This window comes from Papio anubis, chromosome 5 (assembly GCF_008728515.1).
Source record: "Papio anubis isolate 15944 chromosome 5, Panubis1.0, whole genome shotgun sequence".
NCBI classification, from domain to species: Eukaryota; Metazoa; Chordata; class Mammalia; order Primates; family Cercopithecidae; genus Papio; species Papio anubis.
The window spans coordinates 91,651,297-91,651,574 of NC_044980.1; positions in this window are offsets into that span (position 1 = coordinate 91,651,297).

Below are 278 nucleotides of genomic sequence, written 5' to 3' on the forward strand. Positions count from 1 at the left end.
TGTCTGTTCTGTGATTATAGGGACACCTGCTGGAAGAACTGAGAACTGCAGAAGAAAGGGAGTCGGGGGAGGGTGGGATTGTATAAAATCCCTAAAGGTTGCTGATAAGTCATACCACCTGCCCACAAATTCACTGATTTTCAAAACTATAGCACTACTGTCATTTTTTTCTTTTAAAATTTTAAGCAGTTACAAATCAGTATCTGTAAGACTTGTCCACTAGTATTGTCCCAAAGTTCTGTCTTTAGTAACAACTTTGGTCCCTTGAAGACACGCAG